A 13429-nucleotide genomic window follows, 5' to 3' on the forward strand; every position below is an offset into this window, starting at 1 on the left:
GGCAACAAAGGGAATGTTTGAAGACAAAAATGTAATAATGGAGATTTGAAAGTGATGTACAAAATAAGCAAAAATGATGGGGCACAAAAGCTCTTTCACTCAGCAAGTAGTTAGGATAAGGAATAACTTCCTGGAAGTGTGGTGGAGGCAGATTCAATTAAGGCATTCAAGACCACATTGGATAATTACTTGGATAGAAATAGTATGGAAGAATAAGGGGAAAACGCAGGAGATTGACACTAGCTAATGATTCTTGCTTGATCAGCTGGTATAGGCATGAGGGGCTGATTGGCTTCCTCCTGTATTGTAATGATTTTGTGATTGTGAGTTGCTGGAAGTGGAAGTTTGAGAAGACTGGTGTATGATTGCTAAAGGAGCAGTAACAAAGTGGAAGGAACAGTGAAATGGGAAGTAGATAGTTAAATACTGTTTAGGTCTGGCATACAATGCCTGACTCAGTAGTGGAAGCACATTCAGTGATATCTCTCAAAAGGGCCTAGTCGAAGGGAAAAAAAAAAATAAGGCTGTGAGATAGAACATGTAAGAACTCTGTATTGGAATTAATTGAATAGCTGTACTTTAAAATCTAGCTCAGATGTGGCATGCATTGTTTCCTTCTGCGTTGAATGATATTATGATCTAACTCAAGTTTGGGAATTGATTTAAGCCCTTAGAAAACATTAACAATATGAATAGCTGGATTCCATGTGATTGACAGCTTGATGGAAACGCTCAGCAGCACATCAAAAGGCTGTCTTATCAGACACACAACAACACTTCAGAGAGAGGAGCACAGAGTTTATTAAAACAGCTACATTGTTTAACCTTTGGAGATAAACTTGTTATTTTTTTTATATTAATAGCATTCTACCAAATCATAATAATTTATTCTTGAAACATATGAGATTCTTAAAGAGCTTGATAGGGTGGATGTGGCGTGGTTGTTTGCCTTTGGGAAAGCCTAGGACCAGAGAGCATAATCTCCGAGTATGGGGATGCCCATTTAATACAGAGGTGGGGAGGAATTTCTTCTCTCAGAGGGTACTAATTCTTTACAACAAAAGGCTGTAGAGGCTAGATCATTATCTACAATCAAGGTTGGGATCGATAATTTTAATCAGCAAGGGAATCAATGGTTATGAAGAATAGGTAAAAACAGTGACTGCAGATGCTGGAAACCAGATTCTGGATTAGTGGTGCTGGAAAAGCACAGTAGTTCAGGCAGCATCCGAGGAGCAGTAAAATCGACGTTTTGGGCAAAAGCCCTTCATCATGACCTCGGTTATGAAGAATAGGCAGGAAAGTGAAGTTGAGGATTTATCAGATTTCATTGGAAGGTACAGCAAACCTGATAGGCCAATTGGTCTACTTCTGCTCCTACTTCTTCTTGCCTTATGGTCTTAATTGCAAAACTGTAATGTCACCCAGGCTATCGGGTTGAAAAGGGGGTTATGAGCTTACTTCAATCATCTATGGTTGTATGCTTCTGAGTTCTCATCTTGGACCTGGCAATGTATGTTGTCTTAAGTTAGTGAAGGGTGGCAGCTAAACCAAACAGATCTGAACCTTAATCTTTGAAATGTATGAATTGTTTCCCTGATAAAACAATATATTGCTATATTTTGCAGATCAGAAAATTCCCAGCTCCCGTGCTGCATTAGTGCTGAATTACTAGATTGTAGTTACAACAGTACTGGGAATGTTACAATTAGGGAAGGAAATTTGGCCCCAATTCTTACTCCCGATGACTTGGCAGCAAGCCCCTGGTTTGAATGTGTGCACATGACACAAGTATGGAATTGAGTGAGAATGTCATGTGCAACAGTCAAGTAATATAATGAAGTAAATCTTCAAGACTCACATTAAAATAATGCTTATGCAAGTGAAACATTTTGAGGGTGGTCTATATCTGTGGAACAACAAGGAGTTAACACATCCAGAAAGTAATGGAGAAGAATGAAAGAGAAACTTAGTAAGGAAGTATCATCAGCAGTAATGATATATATGTGATGTTACTCCTTTTTTAAATTTGCAGACTTTGAATTACAATTGACACAAACAAATTAAATCCAAGACGTTTATTGAAAATCTTAGATATAACAAGTTGCATTAGATCATAGAATTGCTTCTCAGGTTGTTATTGCAAGATGATTATGTTAGTCAAGGCTGATCTTTGAGCAATATTGGTTAAGATCAACTAGGCAAAAGTGAGGACTGCAGATGCTGGAAACCAGAGTTTAGATCAGAGTGTGCTGGAAAAGCACAGCAGGTCAGGCAGCAGCTGAGGAGCTGGAATATCGACGTTTCGGGCAAAAGCCCTTCATCAGGAATGTTGAAAGGCTTTTGCCTGAAACATCGATTTTGCTGCTCCTCGGATGTTGCCTGACCTGCTGTGCTTTTCCAGCACCACTCTGACTTAAACCCCGCAGTATTGGTTAAGTAGAGTGGAGGATGACATAGATCTGGCTGAGAGTGCTTTAATCTTGGTGGCACCTCAGATGAGTCTGGGTTGTTGTGATGTTATGGACGCACTGCTGGTTCTGGAGGATGAGGAGGTTCTGCAGTGGCACCGCAAGAAGGATCTCCAGGTCCCTGCCCATTAAATAGGCATCGATTTCCCCATCTGCCATGTTAGGACAAATGTCAGGAACAATGTGGGTAGCTGGTGCACAATAAACTTTTAAAGATGGTGCAGGTGCAAGCATTGCTGTTGAAATGTGAGATATCCACTGAATAGCGAGTTGTTCTGGGAATTGTGGAACAGAAATCAGATCCAAGAGATACTATTGGGGTGGGGTAGGCAACTAATGAGGTGGATTCAGTAAGCTAGGGTGAGAGAACTTACAAGGCTTCACAGCAACAAAGCCTCCAAATAGCTGGATGCAACTCGGACTTAGCCAAAAATAATCAGTCGTCTGTCTTCCTTCCAGGGTACTATCCATCTTCTGTCTTTCTTGTGATCTCCTGTTAATATTTATCTTTCATCTTTCTCTTCTTGAGTGATCCCCTTTACAACACTTTCAGGGATTTCTATAAAGAACATTTTTTCAAAACACTGTTTTTAAAATACACAATCCTCTTGTGGTTGGTGGTTGTACGATCAATTGTTATTTGGGGAGCATATTATCAAATTGTCTTCCATTGTTTTAGCTACAATCAGTTTTGCTGCTCTTGTCTATTCTATTTCAATTCAAACTGTTTTAGTCAATGCAGCAGTATCATTGCAATTAAGAGGTATCAATGTAATTAACAAGTAATGCACCTGTCCAATTGCCACATAACAATGCTCTGAACTCATAGCCAGTTGGTACACCTTCCACGTACACCTCCTGAAATAATATTGATGATAACGAGGAACTCACCAAGCCTCCTTCAACTGTAGCGTTCAAACCTGTGACCTCTATCATCTACAAGGACAAGAGCAGCAGATTCATGGAAACCATCATCTACAAGTTCACCTACAAGCCACATGCCGTCCTGATTTGGAACTAAATCATTGTCTCTTTACTGTAGCTGGGTCAAAATCCAGAAACTCCCTTCTTAACAGCACTGTGAGTTTCCTTCAACCCTGAGGATTGCAGTGGCTCAAGAAGATTGCAGTGGCTCAAGAAGACAGTTTACATTCTCCAGGACAATTTGGACGGGCACCACCCACAGCTCATGAGCAAAACAAAGAGAACGCATATGTTGCATTTACATAAGAAATTAGAACACAGCAAGTTCATAAAACATTCTGTGAAAGCTATTAATGGTACAACATCTATAAATAAAACAAATTTAAATATTTCTGAAAACATTTAACTTCTAAGGTCTTGTTAGATACTTGCACAGTGACTGCACTCTGCCAGCACAATAAATGATTGCTCACATTTACTGAAATCAATAGGTTGCTATGGATTTCTGCCTTGTTTTACCTTAAAGTATTATTCCAGTTGGTTCCTGATAAAACATATAAATAATTAACCAATATTTTATGCTTGAATCAGACAACTATTTCTCTGAACACAGCTGTAATGATAAAATAATTGATATGTTCTTCATTTTAACTCCCACTTTCTTTGTACTGACAACTTTCCAAGTCCTCCCTTCCCCTGCCACCACACTATTTGTTTTATCAGATAATAGGTATTATTCTGTGGCTTTCAGTGATATTTTTCACTGTGAATGCAGCAATGTCAAACTACAGTTCGCGATTACTCAGTGACCTAGTTGGATGTGTTTTAAAGATACTCCCACACTAGATAGAACATTCAACTCATTTTCCACATTTTTAATTAAGCTTTGGAACTGGTTGCTTATGCCAATGGTTTACAAACATCTGTGTGAAAGAGCTTTTGCAACTATTGGAATTCTTGTCAATATGCCGGCCAATTTTCCAAAAGCACTCTCATATTTTTACACATGTACACCCACAGACGAAATGTGCTGCGACGTCAACAAATATTCAAGTAAATAGAACCCAAAATTCCTGAAATCCAGACAGACAGAAATTTCATAAACTCAAATATCAGGGATCCATGAAACTCTGAGTGAAAATTTGTAGTTAATTGTTAGCAATGGGCATAACTGCAGGATCATGGGTATTTATTATTTTAACTTCCTGTTTGGATTGTTTGGCAGGCCAACTCAAACTAAGTTAAGGCCCAAGTTTTAAAATGATAATATACACAAGCAACTCACAGAGTGCACTGCATCAAAACATGTCGACAAATACATCATTTGTTCACTGAAATGATATTGCTAGCATTTCAAGAGATTTTTGGCAAATTTGGAAAGTTGTTTAAGTCATTTTTTAAAGAATCCCCATAGTATGGAAATAGGCCATTTGGCCCAACAAATCCACACCAACTCCCTGTAGATAATCCCACCCAGACCCATTACCCTACATTTCCTCTGACTAATGCATGTAACTTACACACTATTGGCAATTTAGCATGACCAATTCACCTAACCTGCATATCTTTGGATTGTGGAAGAAAGAGGAGCAAACCCACGCAGACACGGGGAGAATGTGCAAATTCCACACAGGCATTTATTCCAGGCTGGAATTGAACACCCATCCCTGGAGCAGTGCCAACAACTGAGCCACCCTAAAGCAAAGGCAGACACACACGTTACAAGTGTAAATCCGCAACTTTCAAATTGTGGCGACAAACCTGGTTAGTATGGGGTTTAAAGCAATGACCATTGGCATTATTAGCACCGTGCTTTAACCATCTGAGCTAACCAACCAACGCTAAATGTAAGTACGTGGTTACTCTAATAATTTGATTGGAAATAACTAAAGGTCCATACCTGGGTGGTCTTGAACCACCAACCTTTTAGTTTATAGCTGGATGTCGACCCGTTGAGCCACAGAAACTTGTAAAAGGACATTAGTGAGTCACATGGGTTTTTAGAGCTATCAGCATTGCATTCTTAATCCCATATTTTTATAGATGATGTGATGGGATTCAAACCCACATCCCCAAAGCATTACATTAGTCTCGAGATGAATAGCCCTGTGATAATACCACTGAACCATTGCCTCCCCTAAACTGTGCTTACCCCTCCTTGGTGAACTGAGCCTCATTTTCACTTAGTGGGAAACATGCAGATACATCCCTCCAGCAGCAACCCAGGTTTCCTCTTGGATTTCACCCACTTGGCTGACATTGTCCCATTTCAGACTCTGGTGATAGCAAAATGTTCCTTTGGATGGTAGATACAGCAGGTGTACAAGAACTCACAGAGGCCCCAGTGAGATTTGAACTCACAACCCCTAGTTTAGGGGGCCAGTACTCTAACTGCTGACTTTCAGAACCATTAACAATTAATGTTTTAAAAATAAGTCTCTCTCATGTTTGGATAGTAAAAAATATGTCATTTATGTTGAACTGTTTTTATCTAGATGTGATGCAGTCCTGTCTTTCAAAGGGCAATAATGTCAATAACGCTTCATTGTGAATTCACAGACAAACGTAAAAGGTTTGTCCCTCTTTTACAGGAAGGTCGTTGCCCCTTCAAAATCCCACAGTTTGTTTTTCAAACGCATTTCATATTACAGAATTGAAACTTTTAAAGGAAGTCATTCACTTTTCAAAAAAGTTTTGAATGGACAACTGGGACTAGTTAGTCAAAAAGAATAATGGGAAGTTGTTATAGCCTTGCTTTATGAATATGGATGATGCTTTTTCTTAGAATTAGGCCTAATGATGGGCAGCTGCCTGTTTGTCAGCAGGAAACTGAAGATCAGAAGTTCAGTCTTTAGGGTGCTGCTACAATCTGTGTCCTTCAGTTGACCTAAAATCCTTAATTTTCAAGGACCATAACAGTTACTCTCAGTTCTGGCGAGTGTTTCAGCTGTTAACTGATTTTCTCACATTTTTGCAGGTTCTGGGGATATGTCAGTGCATGAGTTGAAATATTGATTGTATTTCTGTGCAAGGAAAGAGATATTTTATCGAAACTCAACAGCAAGAACTTGGCAATGGGACAGACTGATAAGTATGATTGGTACAATGTTTAGCCACTCGTTGCTGCATTTTCCATTCGCAAGGTATCTGAAATGAAAATAAATTCCATCTAATACTTCTGGAATATTGTGTGCAGTTCTGGTATCCCTCCTCTCGAAAGGATAATGTGAAACTTGAAAGGGTTCAGAAAAGATTTACAAGGATGTTGCCAGGGTTGGAGGATTTGAGCTATAGGGAGAGGCTGAATAGGCTGGGGCTGTTTTCCCTGGAGCGTCAGAGGCTGTGGGGTGACCTTATAGAAGTTTGTATAATCATGAGGGGCATGGATAGAATAGATATAAAAGGTCTTTTCCCTGGGGTGGGTGGGTTGGCGGGGGGGAGGCGCTGGGGGAGAACTAGTGGGAATAGGTTTTGGGTGAGAGGGGAAAATTTTAAAAGGGACCTAAGCAGCAACTTTTTCACACAGAGGGTGGTGTGTATATGGAATGAGTTACCATATGGAAGTGGTGGAGGCTGGTAACAATTACAACACTTAAAAGGCATCTGGATGGGTATATGAAGAGGAAGGAATTAGAGAGGTATGGACCAAGTGCTGGCAAATGGGACTAGATTAGGTTAGGATATCTGGTCAGCATGGACGAGTTGGACCGAAGGGTCTGCTTCCGTGCTGTACATCTCTATGACTCTAAGTCTAGAAAGCGCTACTAAATGCTGTTTTGTTTTTTGAACTGACTAAGCATCTGATGCACATGAACCTTGTTACAATTTCTGAAAATCATCCAACCTAAGGTGGGGGGCATAGGTTTAAGGGGTGAGGGGAAAGATTTAAAAAGGACTAGAGGGGCAACTTTTTCACACAGAGCGTGATGCATGTGTGGAACAGGTTGGCAGAGCAGGTGGTGAAGGTGGATACAATTACAACATTTAAAAGGAATCTTCATGGGTGTATGAATAAGAAGAATTTAGAGGGATATGGGCAAAATGCTGGCAAATGGGACTAGGCCAGATTGAGGTATCTGGTTGGCACAGATGAGTTGGATTGAAGGGTCTGTTTCCCTGCTGTATGACTCTATGACACTAACCAAGTATTGAGAAAGCTGTAGACACAGGCTCTGATTGCACCATATAGAGCACCCACTGACTCCATGGAGGGAGTATCACACTTCTGCATGGAGAGAGTTTTGACATTGATGTATATGATCCCAGATCTATTTCCCTTTGGTATGCAAAGGGATACTGCTTGTATTTAATTAGCTAATCGCATTGTCTTGTTACACAGATTTGATTTATCCAACTGGGATTCCCTTTTGCCGCATAATCTTGCAGAGTTATCAGAACTGTTTGTGAATAACATAGCAACCTCATCTCAATGACAGTTCTACCTTAGGTCTTCTTAATCAACAACTGGCTGAGATAATGTTCCAAATATGTGTCACTTATAATAACTTCTGTGGGTTTTTGAGAAGATTTGTAGCTCAGGTTGAGGTTCTGGATGTACGTTTGCTCGCTGACCTGGAAGGTTCATTTTCAGACATTTTCAGACTAGGTAACATCATCAGTGAGCCTTCAGTGAAGGTTTTAGTTATCCACTTTGTAATACATCCAGAACTTTTCTGGACTTGAGTTCAATGTATTGTGGAGATGCCTGGATTGTTTTTTAAAAAATCAATGAGTGAGCAATTGGATTTTTTAAACAAAAAGACAGTTCTTGGAAATCACATGGTTTCAGAGAAATGCTGGTCTTGGTTGCTTGAACTCACTTCAGGGAAAACACCTGACTATTTTACAAGAGGGTTGTACTACTGTTTTGTTTGGACAGAATCTTCAGGATTAGAATTTGTTGTGAAATCTTCAGTTGTTTATTTCTGCAGTTCTGAAGAAGCCTCACTGGACTCGAAATGCTAACTCTCTTTTCTTTCCACAGATGCTGCCAGACCTACAATAATACAATGTACAATACAATACAGCACAAGAATATGCCCTTTAGCTCACCAAGCCTGCGCCAATTCCTAATCCTTATTAAACCTACTACTTACTGACCATACATGGTTTTTATTCCCCTGTTTGCCTCCCTGTGCTTCTCCTGCAAACTTTCCTTCTCCCACCTTGAATCTGTGCCCTCTTACAGTTGACCATTCCACCCTGGGAAAAAGCCTCTGACTATCCGCCCTATTTTTGCCTCTCATAACTCTGTAGACCTCTATTAGGTCGTCCCTCAGCCTCTGTTTTTCCAGTGAAAGCAATCCAAATTTATCCAACTTCTCTTTAACTAGACCCTTCCAGACCACACAACATGCTGGTAAACCTTGTCTGCACCCTCTCCAAAGCATCCACGTCCTTCTGGTTGTGTGGTGACCAGAACTGTATGCAATAGTCTAATGTTGCCTAACAAAAGTTTGAAACAACTGTAACATAACTTTTATATTCGATGCCATGGCTAATGAAAGTAAGCATGTTGTATGCCTTCTTGACCACCTTATCCACCTGTGTTGCTGTTTTCAGGGAACTGTGGACCTGTATGTTCAGATCCCTCTGTATATCAATGCTCCTAAAGGTTCTGCCATTCATATTTTTAATTTGCACTTGAAGTTGATCTTCCTGCTGCATTTCTCCAGCATTTTCGGTTTTTGGTTGTTTTAGATTTTGTGTTTAACTTTTCAGTTGAGGAAGTTGTATCAGCTTGTATCTCCTGTTTCTGAAATGCAATTTCTGTGAGATCAGGGTGAAACCTGGAAGAATGACTGAAAGAACTATTAAATATTATATTTCCTGATCAAACTGAGTCTGCTAAGATCTAAGAGATAAATGCATGATTTGTGATTTGATCACACATGCAAAGCCACCCAGATTGAGAGAATTCAGAACATTCTGTTTTCCCTTCAAGAGAAACCACCAATGGCCAGAAAGTGTTTCTTAAAAGTGAAACTTTGGAGAGAGAAATCTATTTTATGTCCTTTACCTGAAGTGTATGTGTGTTTGTTGCTGTGCTTTATATTTCATAGAGGGGTAATTATTTTCACGTTACAAGTTTTGTGTATTCACAAATGCTGCATCTTCATTAAATAGGTTTAGTTTTATAATTAAACAACAATTATTAAACCAACCCAGTTGATGAATTTTTTCATTCTAAATTTAATATAGAGAAAGCGTACAATTGATTATATTAGGACTCAGGTAAATAATTTAATTCTATGTTGCAACCTGTGGAGCAGGTGACTGGAGTAACAGTGCACTCCTTCCATCTCAGTTGTAACAGTAGGGATTAATGATTCATCTGAAGAGGAATGACTCAGTTCCAGTATTTTGTTGCCAGTTGTTTTAAAGTTTACTTGACCACAAAAGAACTGTTTATTCCTTTCCATCCCTCTAAGGGGGTGGGAATGCGTGATGTGTGTGGTAAGTTTTATTAAAATGTCTTTCAACATTATTTCAATTGTTAAACCACTTATTAGAGGTCTTTATCTGCAATGTAAAGGTCAGAAAATAAATTCCAACGCAATGTACAACGCAAGCAGCACTTGTAGAGAATGCAATTTTATTTTTCTCTTATATAACATTCTACACAAATATAGTCATACAATGGATTAATGTTCATAAAACTTGTAAGCAGGCACCAGGATCACAGGATTAACCCACGTCTCTGCTTAACTTAGAAGCAACACATAGCCAGCATGCTAAATGACAACATGCCTCAGCAGTGCGTTCTACACCAGACAGCCAGGCGATAAAGGATAAAAGTAGAGCCTAATCTTTAATCCAGGCGTGCACCTCCTAACCCAACAACCACAATTTCAGTCTGCCTCTATGTATAGGAGCCCAAGAGAATCTCAGTTAATGCCCACCATCTGAATACAATTAAATGCTTAATCTCTGTTCAGTTAACAGATTCACTTCTCTCTTTAAACAAAAGTTAGTTTTTATGTGCGACCAAAATTTTACATAAAGACCCAAAAGCCTCCATATTCTGTACAAAGCGTTACATGGTGAGACATCCCTCCTTTCGGATAATGGCAGAATATCTACATGTGTATTTTGTTTTGTAACATGTGCTGATGTTTGGTGGTTTGAATCTATCCATTTAATTTTAGATATTTTGTTTTGAATTTGTTTAATGCCAATAAGATCAATCCTCAATCATTTCTCATTCACACTTCTCTGTGAGTGTATATTATCCTATTGCAAACAATTATCTACGTGATATTCATCAGGAGTACTTGCAGGATGCCCAGTGTATGGAATGTCACTTAAGTCACAGATTGAATCTTATACCCAATTTCTTTTGCAAAAGAAATAGTGCTTGAGCAGCCAGTGTACTGTGAGCGCAAGCAAAAGACATTCTCCCTTATCCCTTAAAACATATGGTTCAATCAACTGTACTAGAACATTACTATGCAAAATGCAAAGCATTTATTCAAATTTAACTTTCTTAAAATTTATTTGTCCTTAAAAGTTCTTAATTTAAGTTGTTTCATCTTAGCACTTAACTCCAACACATCGAAAACAACATCTGGTCAAGTCTGAATGCATAACCAGTTTGACTGATCAATTAATCTTAACAATTAGTTTGTCTCTTTTATTGGGCTTAACATCATCTTTGAGTGACATAGCACTGGGATGGGAGTAATACTTTGTAATTAGGACTATTGATTTATCCAGACCGACTCTGCTTTGTATCTGAGCCAGCATATTTAAAAGTCTCAGAAGTTTGTCTTCCAAAAGTGAATTCTGTTGTAATATTGTTAATAATACATTTCTCAAATGTTGCAGTACTACCCATAAGAAATCAACAACATACTTCATAAAGATACTCAAAAATTTCCTTTATGATGCAAACAAAATACTGTAGGAAGACGTTCAGTTGAACTCAATCTATTCTCAACAAAATTCAATGGAAAACACATCTCAGAAGCATTATTAATAGCATTGTTTAGTTGCCATAGCCTTCCTTTCGAATCTGGTGCCTCTTTAGATTGAGCCAGAGTCAGTTCTTTCTGAAAAGTATAGTCCTCCAACAACATGGCTTTTATGCTGCTTTATTAACACTTCCATGAATATGTTTCCAAAGCAAAAAAATCCATATTACCTTTTTATCTGTGGGAGAGCCTATTATAACTTCAGTATTAACCACTTACCCTTCAAAATTCTGAGCTATTAGCCTTGAGTTACAAATCCTCTCTGCAAGTTCTATCCTTTCATAGAAATCTACCTTTTGAAGAATCCATCTCTGTGACAGTTATTTCACTGTGTAAACTGTCCAAGCTATAGTCTAAAATTTCACTTATAAGTCTGTAGTAAATAATTTAAGACCATAGCATATAGGAGGAGAATTAGTGCATTCGGTCCATCAAGTCTGCTGCACCATTCAATCATGGCTGATATGTTTCTTAACCCCATTCTCCTGCCTTCTACCCATAACCCTTGATCCCCTTAAAATCAAGAACTATCTATCTCTGCCTTAAATACACACAATGATTTGGCCTCCACAGCCTTTTGCAGCAATGAGTAGCACAGATTCACCACCATTGGCTGACGAAATTCCTCCTTGTTGCATTTATAAAAGTTTGTTGCTTCACACTGAGGTTGTGCTCTCCAGTCCTAGTTTCTCCTGCTAGTGGAAACATCTTCTTCACATTCACTCTATTCCAGCTTCTCACTATTCTGGAAGTTTCAAACAGATCCCACCTCATCCTTCCAAACACCATCGAGTACAGACCCAGAGTCCTCAACTGCTCCTCATGTGACATGCCCTTCATCCACAGGGTCATTCTTGTAAAGTTCTTCTAAACCCCTTTAAGGCCAACACATCCTTCCTTAGAAAAGGGGCCTAAAACTGCTAACAATGTGTCAAATGTGTGATACCTTTTACTAAGAGATCACTCTCTTATATTATCATAGGTTCTGTCTCCACATTGTGAAATTTTTTGATAGAACAGTTACTTCCAGCTTCATTATCTAACTGCCAGTACTTGCACTGTCCATTTATATTCTTCTCTCTAGCACCCCATTTTGCCAGTCAGTGTATCTAACTTCTTGGCTTTTTTTCTGAAAATTCAACTCACATTTAAAATTAGCAGTAGCTTTTCCTGCATGCATCAAAATTTTTCCATCTCTTCATTTACTGGATTCCTGTGGAAATATATGTCATTCCAGCAGCCACTCCAGGCAATCAGCCAATAGATGTGATAACTCTGTATGTCATAATCGCTTACGTTATGACAATTCAGCTCTTGATCTACGATGTTCTGTTCTTCAGTATCCTCATCACAAAACACATAAACTCGAAATGTAAAAGATGGGTTTTTTTTCTATCACTGCTCAGAGACAGAGGTTTTGAATTTAGTTCTGATTAATGACAAGAAATGTGTCCAAAGAGTTTGAATGACATGTTTGATTAGAAGAGACTCGCTATAATGGTCTAATTCTTTGCCAGAGCCTTTTCAATCTCAATTGTCTTCTTTTTCATAAAATGTAGAATTTGGTGAACTGAAATCTATTTTAAAATATCAAATATGATACTTAAATGTTTTACAAATTTTCTTTTTGATATCAGCCTTGATAAAGTCTCTCTGCCTACAAAGCACTCAAATGTGTTGAAAAAATGAACTATCTTGAGCAAGAGGACTATAACAAAAAACAAGACAGTTTGGATTTCATCCATAGACTGATTGAATCTCTATCCAGAATTCTGTTCATATATCACTAATCCAAGGCAGGGATCAATATTCAGTCTGGTTGACCAACTAAAATTTTATGCAGCTATTTATCGATCACAATATGATTCCTTTAATAAAGACCATAGTAAAAGGACACCCAGCCTCTATACTAATGCCCATGTTATTTATGTTTTCACACGTACTTTGAACTTATCATTGGCAAAATCAATTCCAGTGTTTGTCAAAAAACTTGCTGATGTCCCAAACCATTCCCTTTCCATTTCTCCAAAGTCTTGTACATTATAATCCATTTGTCCTGAC

General features: G+C 38.6%; 1 protein-coding gene across 3 annotated transcripts in view; it reads left to right on the top strand.

Moving 5' to 3' along the window:
- LOC140457888 (protein O-mannosyl-transferase TMTC2-like) overlaps positions 1-13429 on the top strand; it is a 185195-nt gene that overhangs the window by 89881 nt on the left and 81885 nt on the right. The gene's annotated exons all lie outside the window — the stretch shown is intronic.

Source organism: Chiloscyllium punctatum, chromosome 32, assembly GCF_047496795.1.
Source record: "Chiloscyllium punctatum isolate Juve2018m chromosome 32, sChiPun1.3, whole genome shotgun sequence".
Classification (NCBI taxonomy): Eukaryota; Metazoa; Chordata; class Chondrichthyes; order Orectolobiformes; family Hemiscylliidae; genus Chiloscyllium; species Chiloscyllium punctatum.